General features: G+C 42.4%; 1 non-coding gene across 1 annotated transcript; it reads left to right on the forward strand.

Moving 5' to 3' along the window:
* Positions 1-10,326: 10,326 nt before the first annotated feature.
* On the forward strand, positions 10,327-10,510 carry LOC124028057. Its single transcript, XR_006837544.1, has one exon. It is a non-coding gene; the product is annotated as a U2 spliceosomal RNA (small nuclear RNA).
* Positions 10,511-10,744: the final 234 nt, after the last annotated feature.

Here is a 10,744-nt window from a genome sequence, read left to right on the forward strand (position 1 = left end):
GTACCCCCTGTATATAGACTCCACACTGACTCGGTACCAGTACCCCCTGTATATAGACTCCACACTGACTCAGTACCAGTACCCCCTGTATATAGACTCCACATTGACTCTGTACCGGTACCCCCTGTATATAGACTCCACACTGACTCAGTACCAGTACCCCCTGTATATAGACTCCACACTGACTCTGTACCGGTACCCCCTGTATATAGACTCCACACTGACTCTGTACCAGTACCCCCTGTATATAGACTCCACACTGACTCAGTACCAGTACCCCCTGTGTATAGCCTCCACACTGACTCTGTACCGGTACCCTCTGTATATAGACTCCACACTGACTCTGTACCAGTACCCCCTGTATATAGCCTCCACATTGACTCAGTACCTGTACCCCCTGTATATAGACTCCACACTGACTCAGTACCTGTACCCCCTGTATATAGACTCCACACTGACTCAGTACCAGTACCCCCTGTATATAGACTCCACACTGACTCTATACTGGTACCCCCTGTATATAGACTCCACACTGACTCAGTACCAGTACCCCCTGTATATAGACTCCACACTGACTCTGTACCAGTACCCCCTGTATATAGACTCCACACTGACTCAGTACCTGTACCCCCTGTATATAGACTCCACACTGACTCGGTACCGGTACCCCTGGTATATAGACTCGGTACTGGTACCCCCGGTATATAGACTCCACACTGACTCTGTACCGGTACCCCCGGTATATAGACTCCACACTGACTCTGTACCGGTACCCCCGGTATATAGACTCCACACTGACTCTGTACCGGTACCCCCGGTATATAGACTCCACACTGACTCTGTACCGGTACCCCCTGTATATAGCCTCCACACTGACTCGGTACCCCCGGTATATAGACTCCACACTGACTGTACCGGTACCCCCGGTATATAGACTCCACACTGACTCAGTACCTGTACCCCCTGTATATAGACTCCACTGACTCGGTACCCCCTGTATATAGACTCCACACTGACTCGGTACCCCCTGTATATAGACTTGTTAGTGTTACATTTTATACTTCAATATTTTATTACTGTCATTGAACTGCACTGTTGGTTAAGGGCTTGTCAGTCAGCATTTCACAGTAAGGTCTACACTTGTATTTGGTGCATGTGACAAAGTTTGATATAAGTATTCAGACCCTCTACTCAGTACTTTGTTGAAGCACCTTTGGCAGCGATTACAGCCTTGAGTCTTCTTGGGTATGATGCTACAAGCTTGGCTCACCTGTATTTGGGTAGTTTCTGTGTACAGCTTCAAGGCCTCTCCATCCTCCTGCTGGTTCCAGCTCCGTCACAATGCAGTTGGACAGTGAAGATGAAGAGGATTTCCTTGCCAATCTATGATTCATCATATGTACAGTACGTACGCAAGGAGTGGACTTTCTGGAACTGGTGGCGAGACAGCTGATGGTGGCAGTGTGAGTGAGAACAGTGGCAATATCTGGAGGAAACCATGGAGCAGCTAGCCTGCCAAGCAGCACAACAATCTGGAGAGAGATGCCTAGCACACACATTTGAGTTAAGCTGCTTGCTTGTTCAATAAGATAGCATATATACCTTGTTATTAGCTTGTATCTATAATTGTTGATCAGTTAGGAAGCATGTTTACTACCAATGCACTGCTTAAAACTATAATTGTTCAGAATGTGTTGGTTTACTAGTTAAGAAAATAAATAAAATCGAATTGTTCAATAATGTGTAAATGTATAATAAACACAGAAATCCCAAAACCTAGAAAAAGGAACATAGACAACCCACCCAACTCACGCCCTGACCATACTAAAACAAAGACATAACAAATGATCTCAGGTCAGAAGGTGACACATGCAGGACAAGCGAACGGGGGAGCACTTTGATGTGTTGTTCACAAAAGCAGCTGCTATGGCAACAAAGTTGGACCAACAACCTATTCAGATGCCTCACATCCGCAAACTTTCAAAGCGTTACACCGGTCAGGCTGCAGCCCAGTGAATACTCAGCCCACATCCATCCTGATGCCCAGTCTTTATACAGAGCCCAGTTCTACAACACCTTGGACACAGTGAATACTCAGCCCATATCCATCCAGAATTGAATTCAAGACTTCTGCAGGTGCAGCTGGCCATGTTTGGGACTAATTATACATATCAAACGAGCTCAGATGTTGCTGGCATTATTGGGGAAATGGTGCCAGAGGTGAAAGGTCTCTTCAGTCAGGTGGAAGCTTTAGTAAGGCGTCTGCTGGTCGTCCCTGCCTCCTCTGTCGAGGCTGAGAGGAGTTTTAGTGCCCCGGGGAGGCTTAAGACATGGCTTAGATCATCCATGAGTCAAACAAGGCTGAATAATGTGGCCATGTGGTACGTGCACTAGCAGAAACTGGACAGACTGGACCTGGACAGGTTTAATGGAAGCCTTCACTTAGATCCAGTGGTGAACCGTGACTATAGGACCTGGGCTTTCAGAGGGACCAAAAATCTTCCAATCGTTGTGTCAAACTATAAAATCATAAAAATAACAGAAAACATAGCATCAATTAATGCACCCGACATTATATAGTCTGTAGTCGGGCCGTTCTAGTGAAGGAGGAGCTTTTTGATGACATTGTGAACGATGACATTCACTCCAGTCGGCCCCATGAAGTCAGAACAATACAATAGCACAACTATTTCATTAACAAAATTAAATGAACAAACCAGCTATTACTTCCCATTGCAAAAATATATCACCGATTAGTGTGGTGAACGTCATAAATTATAGTTTCAACACAACAATGTTTCATTGTCATGTGAGGTCCTGGTGGACCTAATGGATAACAGTACAATAATTTGTGCTTCGGCTCATTAAATGTGGTTAATGTAGGGCTCATTAAATGTGGTTAATGTAGGGCTCATTAAATGTGGTTAATGTAGAGCTCATTAAATGTGGTTAATGTAGGGCTCATTAAATGTGGTTAATGTAGGGCTCATTAAATGTGGTTAATGTAGGGTTCATTAAATGTGGTTAATGTAGGGCTCATTAAATGTGGTTAATGTAGGGCTCATTAAATGTGGTTAATGTAGGGCTCATTAAATGTGGTTAATGTAGGGCTCATTAAATGTGGTTAATGTAGGGCTCATTAAATGTGGTTAATGTAGGGCTCATTAAATGTGGTTAATGTAGGGCTCATTAAATGTGGTTAATGTAGGGCTCATTAAATGTGGTTAATGTAGGGTTCATTAAATGTGGTTAATGTAGGGCTCATTAAATGTGGTTAATGTAGGGTTCATTAAATGTGGTTAATGTAGGGCTCATTAAATGGGGTTAATGTAGGGCTCATTAAATGTGGTTAATGTAGGGCTCATTAAATGTGGTTAATGTAGGGCTCATTAAATGTGGTTAATGTAGGGCTCATTAAATGTGGTTAATGTAGGGTTCATTAAATGTGGTTAATGTAGGGCTCATTAAATGTGGTTAATGTAGGGCTCATTAAATGGGGTTAATGTAGGGCTCATTAAATGTGGTTAATGTAGGGCTCATTAAATGTGGTTAATGTAGGGCTCATTAAATGTGGTTAATGTAGGGCTCATTAAATGTGGTTAATGTAGGGCTCATTAAATGTGGTTAATGTAGGGTTCATTAAATGGGGTTAATGTAGGGCTCATTAAATGTGGTTAATGTAGGGCTCATTAAATGTGGTTAATGTAGGGCTCATTAAATGTGGTTAATGTAGGGCTCATTAAATGTGGTTAATGTAGGGCTCATTAAATGGGGTTAATGTAGGGCTCATTAAATGTGGTTAATGTAGGGCTCATTAAATGGGGTTAATGTAGGGCTCATTAAATGGGGTTAATGTAGGGTTCATTAAATGTGGTTAATGTAGGGCTAATGGGGTTAATGTAGGGCTCATTAAATGTGGTTAATGTAGGGCTCATTAAATGTGGTTAATGTAGGGCTCATTAAATGTGGTTAATGTAGGGCTCATTAAATGTGGTTAATGTAGGGTTCATTAAATGTGGTTAATGTAGGGCTCATTAAATGTGGTTAATGTAGGGCTCATTAAATGTGGTTAATATCGGGCTCATCAGGCTCAGGTAGCATCAGATTAGAATGTTCATGCTGAATCAAAGCTCATCAAATCCAGACATTTATATGCGTTATAATGCTTTTCAATGACACTTCCAAGTTTTGGTGGAAACTACCAGGTGACCCGGGAGAAAAGTGATTTATTATCGTATAATACCGGGGAAATATTCAACCTTAATGCGCATACAGGTGGATTCACAAGACACCAATCAAGTAACTTACATTTATAGTATCTTCATTAGGCCTAATGGCATTTTATGAAGTTAGTTATAGTGACTGAGTAAGTCAAATTATAAAAGTAAGCCTCCAAAGTGCCATGTTTCTTAGTTTATTATGTGGAGGAAACATTTAGGCAGCCAGGACCATCCGCTCCTTAGCTCTCTTACTGCAGTCCAGTGCCATAGACATCTTTGAAGTTTGGCCTCGTAATTTAGGAGGGACACTTTATGAAGGCCTTCTCACAATGGACTTATCATACAAGGCTCTACAGACAGATACAAAAAAAAGACAGGCTATTTTTATTGTTCACGTTATTTTCGTTGACGATGTCTTGAAGTCAAGTCGTTCAACATTGAAATGCAGTTTTCTGTACCACACAGGACAACCAGGAAAAAGTGACGGTCGGTGGAACTCTGGCGCCACCAAGTGGACAATTGCTTCAGTTCGTTTGTGGCAGCAATGCTTCCAGATATACTTGATACAAGATCAAATGTTATGTCAATATTATTATCTCCAAATTGCCCGCCCCCCTCCCAAACACGTAATATATTATTATTCCAATTTAGCTGTTGATCAGGTTAACGTGTTCTCTCATTTCTGATTGGAGGGCGGATGACCACGTGATCTTAGAACCTACAAATGTGTTACTTTGTAACAGTCAAACGTGGTTATTCCTGGCGTTGATCAACTCCACATCCATGCCACCATTTATTTAAAGCCTTATATTTTTTTTATGGAAAACAAAAAGCATACAGTGCTCATTTTGGTGTAACCATAATCGAATTTGACGTGTCGGAGAACGGCCACTTCGTTCCGAAATCATTGCAGGTATCGCTTCTCGGCCTTTTGGCTAAGATCAAGAGGAAGATCGACTGCATTTTCGCGCGGGATCCACAAGGTGGTGCGATGTCGTCGTCGGCCACGTCACAGTCAGCGGCTGCTGGACTGAAGAACACGCTTCGTTTCAATTGGACAGGAAAGGAAAATTTGATGGAGAGAGTTCGTTTTGGAAAGGAGGTTCTGTTTGGACCTCTACGCCTGACAGCAGACGATGTGCACTGCCTGCAACAGAACACACCTGAGAAGTTCTATGATGTGTCTCTCTACACCATCACACGGCTGGAGGAAGTAAGGGGGCTCTTCCGTGCTAACGCGACAGCACCCGCCCTCGTGGATTTTAACGTTGAGTCCATGTGCAGGCACAATATGAGGGTGCTAACGGTGCACATGTTTAACCCATGGGTCACTGAAGAAACGTTAGTGTGCTACCTCAGCCGGTATGTGACCATCTTGCCTGGAGTGAGAGACATTAAGGACGCCCTAGGCATCTGGACAGGGAAGAGGCAGTTTCGTGTGCTGCTAAGGGAGGACGAGACCGGCTATGATGGTTACCGCCATCCTCCCGCTTCTTTTTCCATCGGCGCGGACAGGGGCTACCTCATGTATGCTGGACAGCCTCGTTTCTGCAGGAAGTGTAGCACGTACGGGCACCTCGCGGATGCCTGCTCGCAGACAAGGTGCAGAAACTGTGGGATTATTGGTCATACAATGAGGGATTGCACCGTGCCCAAGCGCTGCAGTTTGTGCAACTCGGAGGACCACCTGTTCCGTCACTGCCCGAAGGCAGTCCCCTCTTACGCCAGAGCGGTGAGCGGGAAAAGAGCGCAGAGCGGGAAAAGACCAGATGAGGGAGAAGGCATGGAACTACGCGCTATTGATGAGGTTGTGGATGAGCTAGTGATGGAGAGAGAACTGCGAGAGTCCGAGGAGAGCGGGAGTGAGACGCCATCATCATCTCACGAGGAGAGAGGAGAAGCGGGCAGCAGTTGGAATAAGCAAGTGGAGGAGGAGAAGGGGGAGCCCACCGCGCCCGCGGCAACCGAGAGCTGGACAACGGTGAGAGAGAGGAGAAAGTGCTCGGTGAAAAGGAAGCAGATGAGCCCTGTTTCCCCACTCATCAGCATGGATGCGACGGAGAAGTCCGCTTTGGGGGGGAATCGCTTCAGCTGTTTTGAAAGCGGGAAGTCTGAGGAGAAAAGCGAGGGAAACCTGGGCAGCGCGGAGGAGACTCTGCCATCCCCGTCAGGCGCGGCCTCCATCGAGAGCAGCGGTCTGGCACCCAGTGGGGTTCCTGCACCCACGCAGATGGAGGGGGAGCATGGGGAGGAGGACAGTGTTTTCCCGACCCCTGTCTTGGTGGACAGTCCTCCGACTGGTGACCATCGTTTCCCAGACAGGCCGCCAAATGAGTTAATGTACTTAAAGTGAGTTTGGAAAATAATGTCATTTTTAGATAGTTGTCTTTTTCCCTCTTTACCTCATGTCGTCTATTAACCTAGCTAGCATCAATGTTAGAGGGCTTAGGAACCCAGTTAAAAGGGCGACTGTTTTTTCCCATTTGTCCTCCATTCGCTTCTCTGTGTGTTTTTTACAAGAAGTACATTTAAAAGATCAAAATGACGTGGAGAGGTTTACGCGGGAATGGGTGCAGGGAGAGTCGAGGTGGAGTGTCGGAGGGGGTGCATTCTACAGGGGTTGGTGTTATATGTGGGAATAGGGATTTAAAAATAGTAGGAAGTTTTTCGGCAGTACACGGGAGGGTTTTAATAGTAGATATCGATTGGAAGGGTAAATGTTTTAGATTTATTAATGTATATGCACCATCGGCACCCAAGGAAAGGAGGGAAATGCTTAACGACCTAGACGCTATTTTCATGACAAACAGACAGGTGTTTATGGGGGGGAGATTTTAATGTGTCATATGACCGAGGTAATCTCGGCGGGCATCTTGTAAAAAGTCTTATAGGTAAATATAATTTGGTTGATACTTATAGAATAGCGCATGCGGATGATCCCGGTTTCACTTGGGGAAACAGCAGGGGCTCGAGGAGCCGAATAGATTATCTGTTTGTTCCGCGTGAACTCCGTGTGTCCTCCGCGTGCGTTACACCGGTTTTTTATTCGGACCACAGTTGCCTGTCTGTGACAGTAGATTTAAAAACGACTGAATTTGGAAAAGGCTATTGGAAAATTAATAACGGCATTTTACATGACAAAACTTTTGGGACAAGATTCAGGTATTTTTTCCAGGGCTGTGTAGCTATGAAACCTTTTTATTCCACAGTCATAGAGTGGTGGGAGAGCACAAAATTAAGAATCAAGATTTTTATTCAGAATTTTTGCAAAGACAAAGTACGTAATAACCACACAGAATTTTATAAATTGCAGAATGAACTAAAAGATCTACACATCCAAGGAAATTTAAATGGTGGCGGATTAGATAAAGACAAATTGGGCATCCTGCTGAAAAAGCAACACACATTATTTGAAAAGAAAGCTCGAGACTTCATTTTTAAAAGTCAGCAAGATAAATGGGAAAATGATGAGAAGTGCTCTGCATATTTTTTCAAGCAAATTAAATCACGGGGAAAGAGGAGGACTATTTCGGCTTTATTGGACCAAGATGGGGAGATGGTTGAGGATGGAGATGGCATGCTTGGTGTCGCTACACACCACTTTTCTCAACTATTTCAAAAACAAACAATTGATTATGAGAAAGGGACCACATTTTTAAAATGCGTGGATGTGCAGATACCTTTAGATATTAGAGACCAATTAGAAGGGGAATTGAAATTAGATGAAATTCATAGGGCGCTGAAGAGCATGAAAGATAACAAAGTACCAGGAGTGGATGGGCTCTCTAAAGAGTTTTACATCGTTTTTGGGATATAATTGGATGTCATCTTTTGGAAGTGTTTAGAGGTATATTTGGTTTAGAGCATATGGGAGTTTCGATGTGTGAGGGGGTAATCTCTCTACTGTATAAAAAGGGAGACCCCAAGACATTAGCAAATTGGAGACCTTTAACAATGTTGTGTGTTGACTATAAATTATTAAGCAAAGCTGTAACTAATCGCCTATCTTCTGCCATGGCATATGTTGTTGGTTTAGACCAAACATGTGGTGTGGTGGGGAGAAGATTAACCTGGAACTTGCAATTGCACAGAGACGTTCAAGCCTATTTAGAGGAAAGGCACCTGCCGGCTATTACTGTGAATTTGGACCAGGAAAAAGCCTTTGACATGGTAAACCATGAGTTTTTGTTTAGAATTATGGAAAAATTTGGGTTCGGAAATAATTTTATGAAATGGGTAAAAATTCTGTATAGTAATGTGGGTAGCAGGGTAAATATTAATGGGAATATTGGAAATGTTATCAAGCAATTACGAGGTGTCAGACAGGGTGACCCTCTATCTGCTCTATTGTATGTGTTATATATTGAACCTTTCGCATGCGCAATTAGGACCAATTATAACATCAAAGGCATCATTTTACCTGGAGGGGATATGCTAAAAATATCGCAATATGCCGACGACACAGTTTTATATTTACAAGACGACCTGAGCTTGAAAGAGTCTATCAAAATCATTGATGAATTCTCTGTTGCGTCAGGGTCGAAGATAAACAAGAATAAAACAGAAATAAAATATTTGGGACAGTGGAAATGGAGAACGGATCAGTTATGTGGTTTGACTGTGTGCACAGGACCAATGGTAGTGCTCGGTATATCTTTTGGAAATGAAATTAAAGATGACATGTTTAATTGGAAAGAAAAACTATTAACAATTAATAAAAGATTGGGACTGTGGAAAGTAAGGAGACTATCGTTTAGTGGGAAGGTGTTAGTGCTGAAGGCGGACATTCTGCCTTCATTACTTCACCTTGCCTATGTGTTTCCCATGCCGGTGTCCCTAAGAAAAACTTTCATAAGGGTTCTGTTTAATTTCTTTTGGGGGGGATATGAGTACATCCGTAGAGATCGGATGTACCAGCCTATAGAGGCTGGTGGAAGGGATTTCCCTCATATTCCTCTCAAGCTAGATGCGTTGTTCTACTCAAACATTTGTTGTCTTTTGTCGTCTGCTGTACACAAATGTCACATTTTAATCAAATTCTGGCTGTCTGTACCGTTAAGATTCATGGTGAAGTGGGATAATAGTAAGCCAAAAGCTGAAATTATCCCGTTACATTTTAAGAAAATAGTGGAATGGGCAAGGAAAACCCCTGTCTGCAAAGTAAAAGAAAATGTAATCAACCACAGATTGCTATACGCAAAATTAATAGAAAATTGTCGTCCAAGAGACAGGTTACCAATATCGCCTTCCACCTGGATACGGACACAATTAAAAGGGTTAGATAACAGACTGAAAGATTTTAATTGGCTTGTTTTACACAGACGTCTTCCGGTCCGTTCAACTTTATACGATCACAATTTGACCCTAAATAAATTTTGTCCCAGGCACAATTGTTTCGCAATCGAAACAATTCCACATGTTTTATGGGAATGTTCTTTTGCCCAATCAGTTTGGGGAAAAAGTCAACAATTTTTTGAGATTTTAAACATTGATTATGAAGGTGTTGCCAAACTTGAAATAAAAAACGTGGAAAGGGTGCAATTATTAGCATTAGTGACTCTGGTGTCCCTTATCAAGACCAAACTTTGGGAGGCCAGATGTGGTGCAGTTAATGACACCCTCAAGTGGTCACCGACGGGATTGGTTCAATTTATAAAACAGGAAGTTTGGAAAAGAATACAATTCGAAATAGATAAGGGGGGGCATTGCATCAGTAAAACAGAGATGGAAAGGGATTTACCCGTCATTGTAAATGTGTGTATAACCAATATAAGTGTATCACATAGGTACATTTGGAATGTAAACTAAGCCTTTGTAGATATTTTATATACACTGAGGTTTATCCAGAGTGCATTTTGGCATATGTATATATTTGTATTTATAGAATTGTTTGTATTGTTTTTGTGAGATTGTTAGAGGTATGTTAATCTCGAATATAGGCCAATAATACTGGTCAGGTTCTGCTGAACAGCACTTTTTTTTTTAAGGAGTTTTGGTATTCTGATATTGTTATGGTACTTTTTGATACTGTTTGTAAGTATCCATGTTATGTACAACGTTATGCACTAAATTTGTAATTGTATTTGAATATGAAACGAAAATAAAAATTATTTTTCCAAAAAAAAAAAAAAAAAAAATCTGTTCTTATCAGTTTAATATCTGATACGTCCCCTATCTGGGGACCATATATTAAATTGATTTTTGGAATAGGGAGATGGAATAGGGGCTTGCTCCGTCCACTCCACGCATCGACCTGGTATTGCAGTACCTCCAGGAACGGTGCACCCCCTTTCATTGTAAAGAGAAATCAGACAGAGGAAACAGAGTTGCTTCGTTGGTCTATATTGTATTTTCACATTGAGCAACTGTTTGAACGTTAAATGACGAGATATAGGCATTGGTGCGAGTGACCAGTCTTGTTCAGTACATCACAACACATCCGGGTATCTCAAGCACCCCAGTAAAACACAAGAGTTGCAGTAATGAACATTTACCAACAGATGGCATCACTGTGCCATCTTACA

Source organism: Oncorhynchus gorbuscha, unplaced genomic scaffold (genome assembly GCF_021184085.1).
Source record: "Oncorhynchus gorbuscha isolate QuinsamMale2020 ecotype Even-year unplaced genomic scaffold, OgorEven_v1.0 Un_scaffold_3701, whole genome shotgun sequence".
Taxonomy (NCBI): domain Eukaryota; kingdom Metazoa; phylum Chordata; class Actinopteri; order Salmoniformes; family Salmonidae; genus Oncorhynchus; species Oncorhynchus gorbuscha.